Source organism: Aotus nancymaae, unplaced genomic scaffold (genome assembly GCF_030222135.1).
Source record: "Aotus nancymaae isolate 86718 unplaced genomic scaffold, 86718_ANA_hifiasm-v0.15.2.pri h1tg000001l, whole genome shotgun sequence".
Lineage (NCBI taxonomy): Eukaryota > Metazoa > Chordata > Mammalia > Primates > Aotidae > Aotus > Aotus nancymaae.
In genome coordinates, this window is record NW_026988412.1 from 19,906,697 (window position 1) to 19,921,950 (window position 15,254).

Below are 15,254 nucleotides of genomic sequence, written 5' to 3' on the forward strand. Positions count from 1 at the left end.
GTTCTGAGAGATTCTGGGTTTTAGAATCAAAGGACGGCAGAGATCTGGAATGTCAGGTTGTCCAAACTCTAGAATCCTTGCGTGTCTGAACTCGAGAGTCATTCAATGTCCACATTCCCCATCACAGGGTGTCTGAATTCCAGAAGCAACAAATGTCTGCATTCTAGAATCGGAATGTTGCGGAATTCTAGAATGCACAGCACGGCGTAATTCGAAAGTCCTAAAATGCCTGCTATCCGGAAGTTAAGGTGTCTGAAATCCAGAATGCTACCACGTCAGAATTATACCATTCTGAAAGATTCTGGGATCTAGAATCAATGGACGGCTGAGTTCCAGAATGTCAGGGTTTCCAAACTCTAGAATCCTTGCATGTCTGAACTCGAGAGTCATTCAATATCCACATTCCAGGACTCTGGATGTCTGAAATATAGAAGCACCAAATGTTTGCATTCTAGAATCGGAATGTGGTAGAATTCTAGAATGCACAGCACGACAGAATTCTAAAGTCCTAAAATGCCTGCTCTTCGGAAGTTAAGGTTTCTGACATCCAGAATGTTACTAGGTCAGCATTCTACCATTCTGAGAGATTCTGGGTTCTAGAATCAATGGACGGCAGAGATCTGGAGTGTCAGGGTGTCCAAACTCTAGAATCCTTGCGTGTCTGAACTCGAGAGTCATTCAATGTCCACATTCCAGAACTCTGGATGTCTGAAATATAGAAGCACCAAATGTCTGCATTCTAGAATCGGAATGTGGCGGAATTCTAGAATGCACAGCACAGCGGAATTTTAAAGTCCTACAATGCCTGCTATACGGAACTCAAGGTGTCTGACATCCAGAATGTTACTAAGTCAGCATTCTACCGTTCTGAGAGATTCTCGGTTCTAGAAGCAATGGATGGCAGAGTTCTGGAATGTCAGGGTGTTCAAACTCAAGAATACTTGCGTGTCTGAACTCGAGAGTCATTCAATGTCCACATTCCACATCACAGGGTGTCTGAATTCCAGAAGCACCAAATGTCTGCATTCTAGAATCGGAATGTGGCGGAATTCTAGAATGCACAGCACGGCGGAATTCGAAAGTCCTAAAATGCCTGCTATCCGGAAGTTAAGGTGTCTGACATCCAGAATGCTACCACGTCAGAATTATACCATTCTGAAAGATTCTGGGATCTAGAATCAATGGACGGCTGAGTTCCAGAATGTCAGGGTTTCCAAACTCTAGAATCCTTGCATGTCTGAACTCGAGAGTCATTCAATATCCACATTCCAGGACTCTGGATGTCTGAAATATAGAAGCACCAAATGTCTGCATTCTAGAATCGGAATGTGGTCGAATTCTAGAATGCACAGCACGACAGAATTCTAAAGTCCTAAAATGCCTGCTATTCGGAAGTTAAGGTGTCTGACAACCAGAATGTTACTAGGTCAGCATTCTACCGTTCTGAGAGATTCTGGGTTCTAGAATCAATGGACGGCAGAGTTCTGGAATGTCAGGGTGTCTAAACTCTAGAATCCTTCCGTGTCTGAACTCGTGAGTCATTCAATGTCCACATTCCGGATCACAGGGTGTCTGAATTCCAGAAGCACCAAATGTCTGCATTCTAGAATCGGAATGTGGCGGAATTCTAGAATGCACAGCACGGCGGAATTCGAATGTCCTAAAATGCCTGCTATCGGGAAGTTAAGGTGTCTGACATCCACAATGCTACCACGTCAGAATTATACCATTCTGAAACATTCTGGGATCTAGAATCAATGGACGGCTGAGTTCCAGAATGTCAGGGTGGCAAAACTCTAGAATCCTGGCGTGTCTGAACTCGACAGTCATTCAATGTCCACATTCCAGAACTCTGGAGGTCTGAATTATAGAAGCACCAAATGTCTGCATTCAAGAATCGGAATGTGGCGGATTTCTAGAATGCACAGCACAGCGGAATTCTAAAGTCCTAAAATGCCTGCTATCCGGAAGTTAAGGTGTCTGACATCAAGAATGCTACCACGTCAGAATTATACCATTCTGAAACATTCTGGGATCTAGAATCAATGGACGGCTGAGTTTCAGAATGTCAGGGTGGCAAAACTCTAGAATCCTTGCGTGTCTGAACTCGAGAGTCATTCAATGTCCACATTCCAGAACTCTGGATGTCTAATTATAGAAGCACCAAATGTCTGCATTCTAGAATCGGAATGTGGCGGAATTCTAGAATGCACAGCACGGCGGAATTTTAAAGTCCTAAAATGCCTGCTATCCGGAAGTTAAGGTGTCTGACATCAAGAATGCTACCAAGTCAGAATTATACCATTCTGAAAGATTCTGGGATCTAGAATCAATGGACGGCTGAGTTCCAGAATGTCAGGGTGGCAAAACTCTAGAATCCTTGCGTGTCTGAACTCGAGAGTCATTCAATGTCCACATTCCGCATCACAGGGTGTCTGAATTCCAGAAGCACCAAATGTCTGCATTCTAGAATCGGAATGTGGCGGAATTCTAGAATGCACAGCACGGCGGAATTCGAAAGTCCTAAAATGCCTGCTATCCGGAAGTTAAGGTGTCTGACATCCAGAATGCTACCACGTCAGAATTATACCATTCTGAAAGATTCTGGGATCTAGAATCAATGGACGGCTGAGTTCCAGAATGTCAGGGTTTCCAAACTCTAGAATCCTTGCATGTCTGAACTCGAGAGTCATTCAATATCCACATTCCAGGACTCTGGATGTCTGAAATATAGAAGCACCAAATGTCTGCATTCTAGAATCGGAATGTGGTAGAATTCTAGAATGCACAGCACGACAGAATTCTAAAGTCCTAAAATGCCTGCTATTCGGAAGTTAAGGTGTCTGACATCCAGAATGTTACTAGGTCAGCATTCTGCCTTTCTGAGAGATTCTGGGTTCTAGAATCAATGGACGGCAGAGTTCTGGAATGTCAGGGTGTCTAAACACTAGAATCCTTCCATGTCTGAACTCGTGAGTCATTCAATGTCCACATTCCGGATCACAGGGTGTCTGAATCCCAGAAGCACCAAATGTCTGCATTCTAGAATCGGAATGTGGCGGAATTCTAGAATGCACAGCACGGCGGAATTCGAAAGTCCTAAAATGCCTGCTATCGGGAAGTTAAGGTGTCTGACATCCACAATGCTACCACGTCAGAATTATTCCATTCTGAAACATTCTGGGATCTAGAATCAATGGACGGCTGAGTTCCAGAATGTCAGGGTGGCAAAACTCTAGAATCCTGGCGTGTCTGAACTCGAGAGTCATTCAATGTCCACATTCCAGAACTCTGGATGTCTGAATTATAGAAGCACCAAATGTCTGCATTCAAGAATCGGAAAGTGGCGGAATTCTAGAATGCACAGCACGGCGGAATTCTAAAGTCCTAAAATGCCTGCTATCCGGAAGTTAAGGTGTCTGACATCAAGAATGCTACCACGTCAGAATTATACCATTCTGAAACATTCTGGGATCTAGAATCAATGGACGGCTGAGTTTCAGAATATCAGGGTGGCAAAACTCTAGAATCCTTGCGTGTCTGAACTCGAGAGTCATTCAATGTCCACATTCCAGAACTCTGGATGTCTAATTATAGAAGCACCAAATGTCTGCATTCTAGAATCGGAATGTGGCGGAATTCTAGAATGCACAGCACGGCGGAATTCTAAAGTCCTAAAATGCCTGCTATCCGGAAGTTAAGGTGTCTGACATCAAGAACGCTACCAAGTCAGAATTATACCATTCCGAAAGATTCTGGGATCTAGAATCAATGGACGGCTGAGTTCCAGAATGTCAGGGTGGCAAAATTCTAGAATCCTTGTGTGTCTGAACTCGAGAGTCATTCAATGTCCACATTCCAGAACACTGGATGTCTGAATTATAGAAGCACCAAATGTCTGCATTCTAGAATCGGAATGTGGCGGAATACTAGAATGCACAGCACGGCGGAATTCTAAAGCCCTAAAATGCCTGCTATCCGGAAGTTAAGGTGTCTGACATCAAGAGTGCTACCAAGTCAGAATTATAACATTCTGAAAGATTCTGGGATCTAGAATCAACGGACGGCTGAGTTCCAGAATGTCAGGGTGGCAAAACTCTAGAATCCTTGCCTGTCTGAACTCGAGAGTCATTCAATGTCCACATTACAGAACTCTGGATGTCTGAAATATAGAAGCACCAAATGTCTGCATTCTAGAATCGGAATGTGGCGGAATTGTAGAATGCACAGCACGGCGGAATTTTAAGTCCTAAAATGCCTGCTATTCGGAAGTTAAGGTGTCTGACATCCAGAATGTTACTAGGTCAGCATTCTACCGTTCTGAGAAATTCTGGGTTCTAGAATCAATGGACGGCAGAGTTCTGGAATGTCAGGGTGTCGAAACTCTAGAATCCTTCCGTGTCTGAACTCGAGAGTCATTCAATGTCCACATTCCAGAACTCTGGATGTCTGAATTATAGAAGCACCAAATGTCTGCATTCTAGAATCGGAATGTGGCGGAATTCTAGAATGCACAGCACGGCGGAATTCTAAAGTCCTAAAATGCCTGCTATCCGGAAGTTAAGGTGTCTGACATCAAGAATGCTACCAAGTCAGAATTATACCATTCTGAAAGATTCTGGGATCTAGAATCAATAGACGGCTGAGTTCCAGAATGTCAGGGTGGCAAAACTCTAGAATTCTGGCGTGTCTGAACTCGAGAGTCATTCAATGTCCACATTCCAGATCTCTGAATGTCTGAAATATAGAAGCACCAAATGTCTGCATTCTAGAATCGGAATGTGGCGGAATTCTAGAATGCACAGCATGGCGGAATTTTAAAGTCCTAAAATGCCTGCTATACGGAAGTCAAGGTGTCTGACCTCCAGAATGTTACTAAGTCAGCATTCTACCGTTCTGAGAAATTCTGGGTTCAAGAATCAATGGATGGCAGAGTTCTGGAATGTCAGGGTGTTCAAACTCAAGAATACTTGCGTGTCTGAACTCGAGAGTCATTCAATGTCCACATTCCGCATCACAGGGTGTCTGAATTCCAGAAGCACCAAATGTCTGCATTCTAGAATCGGAATGTGGCGGAATTCTAGAATGCACAGCACGGCGGAATTCGAAAGTCCTAAAAGGCCTACTAGCCGAAAGTTAATCTGTCTGATGACCAGTATGTTACTAGGTCAGCATTCTACCGTTCTGAGAGATTCTGGGTTCTAGAATCAATGGACGGCAGAGATCTGGAATGTCAGGGTGGCAAAACTCTAGAATCCTTGCGTGTCTGAACTCGAGAGTCATTCAATGTCCACATTCCGGATCACAGGGTGTCTGAATTCCAGAAGCACCAAATGTCTGCATTCTAGAATCGGAATGTGGTAGAATTCTAGAATGCACAGCATGGCGGAATTCGAAAGTCCTAAAATGCCTTCTATAGGGAAGTTAAGTTGTCTGTCATCCAGAATGCTACCACGTCAGAATTATACCATTCTGAAAGATTCTGGGATCTAGAATCAATGGACGGCTGAGTTATAGAATGTCAGGGTGGCAAAACTCTAGAATCCTTGCGTGTCTGAACTCGAGAGTCATTCAATGTCCACATTCCAGAACTCTGGATGTCTGAATTATAGAAGCACCAAATGTCTGCATTCTAGAATCGAAATGTGGTGGAATTCTAGAATGCACAGCACGGCGGAATTCTAAAATCCTGAAATGCCTGCTATCCGGAAGTTAAGGTGTCTGACATCAAGAATGCTACCAATTCAGAATTATACCATTCTGAAAGATTCTGGGATATAGAATCAATGGACGGCTGAGTTCCAGAATGTCAGGGTGGCAAAACTCTAGAATCCTTGCGTGTCTGAACTCAAGAGTCATTCAATGTCCACATTCCAGAACTCTGGATGTCTGAATTATAGAAGCACCAAATGTCTGCATTCTAGAATCGGAACGTGGCGGAAATCTAGAATGCACAGCACGGCGGAATTCTAAAGTCCTAAAATGCCTGCTATCCGGAAGTTAAGGTGTCTGACATCAAAAATGCTACCAAGTCAGAATTATACCATTCTGAATGATTCTGGGATCTAGAATCAATGGACGGCTGAGTTTCAGAATGTCAGAGTGGCAAAACTCTAGAATCCTTGCGTGTCTGAACTCGAGAGTCATTCAATGTCCACATTCCAGAACTCTGGATGTCTGAATTATAGAAGCACCAAATGTCTGCATTCTAGAATCAGAATGTGGCGGAAAACTAGAATGCACAGCACGGCGGAATTCTAAAGTACTAAAAGGCCTACAAGCCGAAAGTTAATGTGTCTGATGACCAGTATGTTACTAGGTCAGCATTCTACCGTTCTGAGAGATTCTGGGTTCTAGAATCAATGGACGGCAGAGATCTGGAATGTCAGGGTGTCCAAACTCTAGAATCCTTGCGTGTCTGAACTCGAGAGTCATTCAATGTCCACATTCCGGATCACAGGGTGTCTGAATTCCAGAAGCACCAAATGTCTTCATTCTAGAATTGGAATGTGGTGGAATTCTAGAATGCACAGCACGGCGGAAATCGAAAGTCCTAAAATGCCTGCTTTCCGGAAATTAAGGTGTCTGACATCCAGAATGCTACCACGTCAGAATTATACCATTCGGAAAGATTCTGGGATCTAGAATCAATGGACGGCTGAGTTCCAGAATGTCAGGGTTTCCAAACTCTAGAATCCTTGCATGTCTGAACTCGAGAGTCATTCAATATCCACATTCCAGGACTCTGGATGTCTGAAATATAGAAGCACCAAATGTCTGCATCCTGGAATCGGAATGTGGTAGAATTCTCGAATGCACAGCACGACAGAATTCTAAAGTCCTAAAATGCCTGCTATCCGGAAGTTAAGGTGTCTGACATCAAGAATGCTACCAAGTCAGAATTATACCATTCTGAATGATTCTGGGATCTAGAATCAATGGACGGCTGAGTTCCAGAATGTCAGGGTGGCAAAACTCTAGAATCCTTGCGTGTCTGAACTCGAGAGTCATTCAATGTCCACATTCCAGAACTCTGGATGTCTGAATTATAGAAGCACCAAATGTCTGCATTCTAGAATCGGAATGTGGCGGAATTCTAGAATGCACAGCACGGCGGAATTCTAAAGTCCTAAAAGGCCTACTAGCCGAAAGTTAATGTGTCTGATCACCAGTATGCTAGTAGGTCAGCATTCTACCGTTCTGAGAGATTCTGGGTTCTAGAATCAATGGACGGCAGAGATCTGGAATGTCAGGGTGTCCAAACTCTAGAATCCTTGCGTGTCTGAACTCGAGAGTCATTCAATGTCCACATTCCGGGTCACAGGGTGATTGAATTCCAGAAGCACCAAATGTCTGCATTCTAGAATCGGAATGTGGCGGAATTCTAGAATGCACAGCACGGCGGAATTCGAAAGTCCTAAAATGCCTGCTATCTGGAAGTTAAGGTGTCTGACATCCAGAATGCTACCACGTCAGAATTATACCATTATGAAACATTCTGGGATTTAGAGTCAATGGACGGCTGAGTTCCAGAATGTCAGGGTGGCAAAACTCTAGAATCCTTGCGTGTCTGAACTCGAGAGTCATTCAATGTCCACATTCCAGAACTCTGGATGTCTGAATTATAGAAGCACCAAATGTCTGCATTCTAGAATCGAAATGTGGTGGAATTCTAGAATGCACAGCACGGCGGAATTCTAAAATCCTGAAATGCCTGCTATCCGGAAGTTAAGGTGTCTGACATCAAGAATGCTACCAATTCAGAATTATACCATTCTGAAAGATTCTGGGATATAGAATCAATGGACGGCTGAGTTCCAGAATGTCAGGGTGGCAAAACTCTAGAATCCTTGCGTGTCTGAACTCGAGAGTCATTCAATGTCCACATTCCAGAACTCTGGATGTCTGAATTATAGAAGCACCAAATGTCTGCATTCTAGAATCGGAATGTGGCGGAATTCTAGAATGCACAGCACGGCGGAATTCTAAAGTCCTAAAATGCCTGCTATCCGGAAGTTAAGGTGTCTGACATCAAGAATGCTACCAAGTCAGAATTATAACATTCTGAAACATTCTGGGATCTAGAATCAATGGACGGCTGAGTTCCAGAATGCAAGGGTGGCAAAACTCTAGAATCCTTGCGTGTCTGAACTCGAGAGTCATTCAATGTCCACATTCCAGAACTCTGGATGTCTGAATTATAGAAGCACCAAATGTCTGCATTCTAGAATCGGAATGTGGCGGAATTCTAGAATACACAGCACGGCGGAATTCTAAAGTCCTAAAATGCCTACTAGCCGAAAGTTAAGGTGTCTGATGACCAGTATGTGTCTAGGTCAGCATTCTACCATTCTGAGAGATTCTGGGTTCTAGAATCAATGGACGGCAGAGATCTGGAATGTCAGGGTGTCCAAACTCTAGAATCCTTGCGTGTCTGAACTCGAGAGTCATTCAATGTCCACATTCCGGATCACAGGGTGTCTGAATTCCAGAAGCACCAAATGTCTGCATTCTAGAATCGGAATGTGGTAGAATTCTAGAATGCACAGCACGGCGGAATTCTAAAGTCCTAAAATGCCTGCTATCTGGAAGTTAAGATGTCTGACATCCGGAATGGTACCACATCAGAATTATACCATTCTGAAACATTCTGGGATCTAGAATCAATGGACGGCTGAGTTCCAGAATGTCAGGGTGGCAAAACTCTTGAATACTGGCGTGTCTGAACTCGAGTGTCATTCAATGTCCACATTCCAGAACTCTGGATGTCTGAATTATAGAAGCACCAAATGTCTGCATTCTAGAATCGGAATGTGGCGGAATTCTAGAATGCACAGCACGGCGGAATTTTAAAGTCGTAAAATGCCTGCTATTCGGAAGTCAAGGTGTCTGACATCCAGAATGTTACTCAGTCAGCATTCTATCGTTCTGAGAGATTCTGGGTTCTAGAATCAATGGATGGCAGAGTTCTGGAATGTCAGGGTGTTCAAACTCAAGAATACTTGCGTGTCTGAACTCGAGAGTCATTCAATGTCCACATTCCGCATCACAGGGTGTCTGAATTCCAGAAGAACCAAATGTCTGCATTCTAGAATCGGAATGTGGCGGAATTCTAGAATGCACAGCACGGCGGAATTTTAAAGTCCTAAAATGCCTGCTATCCGGAAGTTAAGGTGTCTGACATCCAGAATGCTACCACGTCAGAATTATACCATTCGGAAAGATTCTGGGATCTAGAATCAATGGACGGCTGAGTTCCAGAATGTCAGGGTTTCCAAACTCTAGAATCCTTGCATGTCTGAAATCGAGAGTCATTCAATATCCACATTCCAGGACTCTGGATGTCTGAAATAAAGAAGCACCAATTGTCTGCATTCTAGAATCGGAATGTGGTAGAATTCTAGAATGCACAGCACGACAGAATTCTAAAGTCCTAAAATGCCTGCTATTCGGAAGTTAAGGTGTCTGACATCCAGAATGTTACTATTTCAGCATTCTATCGTTCTGAGAGATTCTGGGTTCTAGAATCAATGGACGGCAGAGTTCTGGAATGTCAGGGTGTCCAAACTCTAGAATCCTTCCGTGTCTGAACTCGTGAGTCATTCAATGTCCACATTCCGGATCACAGGGTGTCTGAATTCCAGAAGCACCAAATGTCTGCATTCTAGAATCGGAATGTGGCGGAATTCTAGAATGCACAGCACGGCGGAATTTTAAAGTCCTAAAATGCCTGCTATCGGGAAGTTAAGGTGTCTGACATCCAGAATGCTACCACGTCAGAATTATACCATTCTGAATGATTCTGGGATCTAGAATCAATGGACGGCTGAGTTCCAGAATGCAAGGGTGGCAAAACTCTAGAATCCTTGCGTGTCTGAACTCGAGAGTCATTCAATATCCACATTCCAGGACTCTGGATGTCTGAAATATAAAAGCACCAAATGTCTGCATTCTAGAATCGGAATGTGGCGGAATTCTAGAATGCACAGCACGACAGAATTCTAAAGTCTTAAAATGCCTGCTATCTGGAAGCTAAGGTGTCTGACATCCAGAATGTTACTAGGTCAGCATTCTACCGTTCTGAGAGATTCTGGGTTCTAGAATCAATGGACGGCAGAGTTCTGGAATGTCAGGGTGTCAAAACTCTAGAATCCTTCCGTGTCTGAACTCGTGAGTCATTCAATGTCCACATTCCAGATCACAGGGTGTCTGAATTCCAGAAGCACCAAATGTCTGCATTCTAGAATCGGAATGTGGCGGAATTCTAGAATGCACAGCACAGCAGAATTCTGAAGTCCTAAAATGCCTGATATACGGAAGTTAAGGAGTCTGACTTCCAGAATGTTACTAGGTCAGCATTCTACCGTTCTGAGAGATTCTGGGTTCTAGAATCAATGGACGGCAGAGTTCTGGAATGTCAGGGTGTCCAAACTCTAGAATCCTTCCGTGTCTGAACTCCTGAGTCATTCAATGTCCACATTCCGGATCACAGGGTGTCTGAATTCCAGAAACACCAAATGTCTGCATTCTAGAATCGGAATGTGGCGGAATTCTAGAATGCACAGCACGGCGGAATTCGAAAGTCCTAAAATGCCTGCTATCTGGAAGTTAAGATGTCTGACATCCAGAATGCTACCACGTCAGAATTATACCATTATGAAACATTCTGGGATTTAGAGTCAATGGACGGCTGAGTTCCAGAATGTCAGGGTGGCAAAACTCTAGAATCCTTGCATGTCTGAACTCGAGAGTCATTCAATGTCTACATTCCAGAACTCTGGATGTCTGAATTATAGAAGCACCAAATGTCTGCATTCTAGAATCGAAATGTGGTGGAATTCTAGAATGCACAGCACGGCGGAATTCTAAAATCCTGAAATGCCTGCTATCCGGAAGTTAAGGTGTCTGACATCAAGAATGCTACCAATTCAGAATTATACCATTCTGAAAGATTCTGGGATATAGAATCAATGGACGGCTGAGTTCCAGAATGTCAGGGTGGCAAAACTCTAGAATCCTTGCGTGTCTGAACTCGAGAGTCATTCAATGTCCACATTCCAGAACTCTGGATGTCTGAATTATAGAAGCACCAAATGTCTGCATTCTAGAATCGGAATGTGGCGGAATTCTAGAATGCACAGCACGGCGGAATTCTAAAGTCCTAAAATGCCTGCTATCCGGAAGTTAAGGTGTCTGACATCAAGAATGATACCAAGTCAGAATTATAACATTCTGAAACATTCTGGGATCTAGAATCAATGGACGGCTGAGTTCCAGAATGCAAGGGTGGCAAAACTCTAGAATCCTTGCGTGTCTGAACTCGAGAGTCATTCAATGTCCACATTCCAGAACTCTGGATGTCTGAATTATAGAAGCACCAAATGTCTGCATTCTAGAATCGGAATGTGGCGGAATTCTAGAATACACAGCACGGCGGAATTCTAAAGTCCTAAAATGCCTACTAGCCGAAAGTTAAGGTGTCTGATGACCAGTATGTTACTAGGTCAGCATTCTACCGTTCTGAGAGATTCTGGGTTCTAGAATCAATGGACGGCAGAGATCTGGAATGTCAGGGTTTCCAAACTCTAGAATCCTTGCGTGTCTGAACTCGAGAGTCATTCAATGTCCACATTCCGGATCACAGGGTGTCTGAATTCCAGAAGCACCAAATGTCTGCATTCTAGAATCGGAATGTGGTAGAATTCTAGAATGCACAGCACGGCGGAATTCTAAAGTCCTAAAATGCCTGCTATCTGGAAGTTAAGATGTCTGACATCCAGAATGGTACCACATCAGAATTATACCATTCTGAAACATTCTGGGATCTAGAATCAATGGACGGCTGAGTTCCAGAATGTCAGGGTGGCAAAACTCTAGAATACTGGCGTGTCTGAACTCGAGAGTCATTCAATGTCCACATTCCAGAACTCTGGATGACTGAATTATAGAAGCACCAAATGTCTGCATTCTAGAATCGGAATGTGGCGGAATTCTAGAATGCACAGCACGGCGGAATTTTAAAGTCGTAAAATGCCTGCTATTCGGAAGTCAAGGTGTCTGACATCCAGAATGTTACTCAGTCAGCATTCTATCGTTCTGAGAGATTCTGGGTTCTAGAATCAATGGATGGCAGAGTTCTGGAATGTCAGGGTGTTCAAACTCAAGAATACTTGCGTGTCTGAACTCGAGAGTCATTCAATGTCCACATTCCGCATCACAGGGTGTCTGAATTCCAGAAGAACCAAATGTCTGCATTCTAGAATCGGAATGTGGCGGAATTCTAGAATGCACAGCACGGCGGAATTTTAAAGTCCTAAAATGCCTGCTATCCGGAAGTTAAGGTGTCTGACATCCAGAATGCTACCACGTCAGAATTATACCATTCGGAAAGATTCTGGGATCTAGAATCAATGGACGGCTGAGTTCCAGAATGTCAGGGTTTCCAAACTCTAGAATCCTTGCATGTCTGAAATCGAGAGTCATTCAATATCCACATTCCAGGACTCTGGATGTCTGAAATAAAGAAGCACCAATTGTCTGCATTCTAGAATCGGAATGTGGTAGAATTCTAGAATGCACAGCACGACAGAATTCTAAAGTCCTAAAATGCCTGCTATTCGGAAGTTAAGGTGTCTGACATCCAGAATGTTACTATTTCAGCATTCTATCGTTCTGAGAGATTCTGGGTTCTAGAATCAATGGACGGCAGAGTTCTGGAATGTCAGGGTGTCCAAACTCTAGAATCCTTCCGTGTCTGAACTCGTGAGTCATTCAATGTCCACATTCCGGATCACAGGGTGTCTGAATTCCAGAAGCACCAAATGTCTGCATTCTAGAATCGGAATGTGGCGGAATTCTAGAATGCACAGCAGGGCGGAATTTTAAAGTCCTAAAATGCCTGCTATCGGGAAGTTAAGGTGTCTGACATCCAGAATGCTACCACGTCAGAATTATACCATTCTGAATGATTCTGGGATCTAGAATCAATGGACGGCTGAGTTCCAGAATGCAAGGGTGGCAAAACTCTAGAATCCTTGCGTGTCTGAACTCGAGAGTCATTCAATATCCACATTCCAGGACTCTGGATGTCTGAAATATAGAAGCACCAAATGTCTGCATTCTAGAATCGGAATGTGGCGGAATTCTAGAATGCACAGCACGAAAGAATTCTAAAGTCTTAAAATGCCTGCTATCTGGAAGCTAAGGTGTCTGACATCCAGAATGTTACTAGGTCAGCATTCTACCGTTCTGAGAGATTCTGGGTTCTAGAATCAATGGACGGCAGAGTTCTGGAATGTCAGGGTGTCAAAACTCTAGAATACTTCCGTGTCTGAACTCGTGAGTCATTCAATGTCCACATTCCAGATCACAGGGTGTCTGAATTCCAGAACCACCAAATGTCTGCATTCTAGATTCGGAATGTGGCGGAATTCTAGAATGCACAGCACAGCAGAATTCTGAAGTCCTAAAATGCCTGATATACGGAAGTTAAGGAGTCTGACTTCCAGAATGTTACTAGGTCAGCATTCTACCGTTCTGAGAGATTCTGGGTTCTAGAATCAATGGACGGCAGAGTTCTGGAATGTCAGGGTGTCCAAACTCTAGAATCCTTCCGTGTCTGAACTCCTGAGTCATTCAATGTCCACATTCCGGATCACAGGGTGTCTGAATTCCAGAAACACCAAATGTCTGCATTCTAGAATCGGAATGTGGCGGAATTCTAGAATGCACAGCACGGCGGAATTCGAAAGTCCTAAAATGCCTGCTATCGGGAAGTTAAGGTGTCTGACATCCAGAATGCTACCACGTCAGAATTATACCATTCTGAAAGATTCTGGGATCTAGAATCAATGGACGGCTGAGTTCCAGAATGTCAGGGTGGCAAAACTCTAGAATCCTTGCGTGTCTGAACTCGAGAGTCATTCAATGTCCACATTCCAGAACTCTGGATGTCTGAATTATAGAAGCACCAAATGTCTGCATTCAAGAATCGGAACGTGGCGGAATTCTAGAATGCACAGCACGGCAAAATTCTAAAGTCCTAAAATGCCTGCTATCCGGAAGTTAAGGTTTCTGACATCAAGAATGCTACCAAGTCAGAATTATACCATTCTGAAAGATTCTGGGATCTAGAATCAATGGACGGCTGAGTTCCAGAATGTCAGGGTTTCCAAACTCTAGAATCCTTGCGTGTCTGAACTCGAGAGTCATTCAATGTCCACATTCCAGAACTCTGGATGTCTGAAATATAGAAGCACCAAATGTCTGCATTCTAGAATCGGAATGTGGCGGAATTCTAGAATGCACAGCACGGCGGAATTTTAAAGTCCTAAAATGCCTGCTATACGGAAGTCAAGGTGTCTGACATCCAGAATGTTACTAAGTCAGCATTCTACCGTTCTGAGAGATTCTGGGTTCTAGAATCAATGGATGGCAGAGTTCTGGAATGTCAGGTTGTTCAAACTCAAGAATACTTGCGTGTCTGAACTCGAGAGTCATTCAATGTCCACATTCCGCATCACAGGGTGTCTGAATTCCAGAAGCACCAAATGTCTGCATTCTAGAATCGGAATGTGGCGGAATTCTAGAATGCACAGCACGGCAGAATTTTAAAGTCCTAAAATGCCTGCTATCCGGAAGTTAAGGTGTCTGACATCCAGAATGCTACCACGTCAGAATTATACCTTTCGGAAAGATTCTGGGATCTAGAATCAATGGACGACTGAGTTCCAGAATGTCAGGGTTTCCAAACTCTAGAATCCTTGCATGTCTGTACTCGAGAGTCATTCAATATCCACATTCCAGGACTCTGGATGTCTGAAATATAGAAGCACCAATTGTCTGCATTCTAGAATCGGAATGTGGTAGAATTCTAGAATGCACAGCACGACAGAATTCTAAAGTCCTGAAATGCCTGCTATCTGGAAGTTAAGGTGTCTGACATCAAGAATGCTACCAAGAAAGAATTATACCATTCTGAAAGATTCTGGGATCTAGAATCAATGGACGGCTGAGTTCCAGAATGCAAGGGTGGCAAAACTCTAGAATCCTTGCGTGTCTGAACTCGAGAGTCATTCAATATCCACATTCCAGGACTCTGGATGTCTGAAATATAGAAGCACCAAATGTCTGCATTCTAGAATCGGAATGTGGCGGAATTCTAGAATGCACAGCACGAAAGAATTCTAAAGTCTTAAAATGCCTGCTATCTGGAAGCTAAGGTGTCTGACATCCAGAATGTTACTAGGTCAGCA